This window comes from Arachis stenosperma, chromosome 1 (assembly GCF_014773155.1).
Source record: "Arachis stenosperma cultivar V10309 chromosome 1, arast.V10309.gnm1.PFL2, whole genome shotgun sequence".
Taxonomy (NCBI): Eukaryota; Viridiplantae; Streptophyta; class Magnoliopsida; order Fabales; family Fabaceae; genus Arachis; species Arachis stenosperma.
In genome coordinates, this window is record NC_080377.1 from 87,041,383 (window position 1) to 87,043,882 (window position 2,500).

Below are 2,500 nucleotides of genomic sequence, written 5' to 3' on the forward strand. Positions count from 1 at the left end.
GTGCACGAAGCAAGGAGCCAGACACGCTAACAACCCGCACACCACTCATCCGCCACCACGGTCCGCAAACCCAGCACGCCCGGACGAACCGCCCCCCGCACGCCTTGGAGAGTGCAGCAAGCGGAAGCATACGGGAGTGCCGAGCCAACTCCGCTGGCAGGGTTCAGGGGAAGCAACGAAGAACATCCAAGGGACAGCCCGAGGCGTGAGGTGCTTCGGGCGATAATCGAACAGCCGCACCGTCTAGATTAGGCAACACGCACAACAAAACCAACACCGTCGGCACCGTCTTGCTTCGACCCTAGACTAGGGCGAGCACGCCGCGGGCGCACAAGGCACAACTCCACCACGCCATGCTCCCTAGTGGTGCCTAGATGGGCCGTGCATGGACGGTTTCCCTTCTGGTCCTTTGGTGATCGGGGTTTGCAGCAGCCCGACGCCCGTGCTCAACCTTGGACCCGGGGCGGGGACCCCGACGGCACACCACAACCACAACGGCTTGCTAGTGTGCCTAGGGGATGGCAAGGCATCGTGCATCTTGCTGGCATTGCCCCGCAAGCCTTTGGGCAACTCGAGTTTTGGCAGCACGACACCCCTCCCCCCTATAATAGGCTGCCGAGCCATTACCAAAGTGCCACGGGTAGACATCCTTTTCCGTGAGGAGACATACTCGAGAAACTGCTCTAGAGGTCGAATTTTGACGCCGTTTTTTGCGACAATCTCTAGAAAAAGATCTTTCCATCCACCAAATTTGGTGAATTTACACCGTGTGGATTTTTTTTGCCGATTTTTTTCCCACCCGAAAAGCAGGAAATTCAAAAAAATGAAAAGGGAGCAAAGTGCGATTTTTGACCTGGATTTTTTGTGCAGCCTTTAATAATATTACCAAGGTTCCCTCAAAATTTCAGGAAAATTGCACGAGCCAATTGTGAGATATGAAAATTTGGCCCCTCCATTTGGCCGTGCACCGGCCGGTGCCTCCGTTGCAACGCTCCCAGCCAACGATGCACCAAACCCAGCCTCCGTTGCAACGCTCCCAGCCAACGATGCATCGCGCCAAGCATGCGTTGCAACGCGCCCAGCGTCCGTTGCAAGCCGCCCTGCCTCCGTTGCAACGCCGCGGCCAACGTTGCATGCCGCCCTGCCTCCGTTGCAACGACCCCGGCCAACGTTGCACCGCGCCCTGCCTCCGGTGCAACGGCCACGGCCACGTTGCAACGCGACCTGCCATCGTTGCACCGCGCCCAGCATCCGTTGCACCCGCGCCCAGCATCCGTTGCACCGTGCCAGCATCCGTTGCAACGGCCCCCAGCCAACGTTTGCAACGGACCCCAGCATCCGTTGCCCGCGCCAGCATCCGTTGCAACCCCCAGCCAACGTTGCAACGCGACCTGCCTCCGTGCAACGGCCACTGCCAACGTTGCAACGCGCCCGCCTCCGTTGCAACGGACCCAGCATCCGTTTGCACCGCGTCCAGCATCCGTTTGCAACGGCCCCCCAGCCAACGCTGCACGCGCCTGCCTCCGTGCAACGCCACGGCCAACGTTGCATGGCGCCCCGCCTCCGTTGCAACGGACCCCAGCATCCGTTGCACCGCCCCCAGCCAACGCTGCAACGCCCCTGCCTCCGGTGCAACGGCCACGGCCACGTTGCATCGCGCCCTGCCTCCGTTGCAACGACCCCAACCAACGTTGCACCGCGCCCAGCATCCGTTGCAACGGCGCCCAGCCAACGCTGCAACGGCCACGGCCAACGTTGCATGGCGCCCCGCCTCCGTTGCAACGACCCCAGCCAACGTTGCAACGCGCCCTGCCTCCGTTGCAACGGACCCCAGCATCCGTTGCACCGCGCCAGCATCCGTTGCAACGGCCCCCAGCCAACGTTGCAACGCGACCTGCCTCCGTTGCAACGGCCACGGCCAACGTTGTAACGCGCCCTGCCTCCGTTGCAACGGACCCCAGCATCCGTTGCACCGCGCCCAGCATCCGTTGCAACGGCGCCCCGCCAACGCTGCAACGCGCCCTGCCTCCGGTGCAACGGCCACCAACGTGCGCCCTGCCTCCGTTGCAACGGACCCCAGCATCCTTTGCACCGCGTCCAGCATCCGTTGCAACGGCCCCAGCCAACGCTGCAACGCCCCTGCCTCTGGTGCAACGGCCACGGCCAACGTTGCATGGCGCCCCCCGCCTCCGTTGCAACGACCCCAGCCAACGTTGCACCGCGCCCACATCCGTTGCAACGGCGCCCGCCAACGCTGCAACGCCCCTGCCTCCGTGCAACGGCCACGGCCAACGTTGCATGGCGCCCCGCCTCCGTTGCAACGCCCCAGCCAACGTTGCAACGCGCCCTGCCTCCGTTGCAACGGACCCCAGCATCCGTTCACCGCGCCAGCATCCGTTGCAACGGCCCCCAGCCAACGTTGCACGCGCCCTGCCTCCGTTGCAACGGACCCCAGCATCCGTTCCACGCGCCAGCATCCCGTTGCAACGGCCCCCAGCCA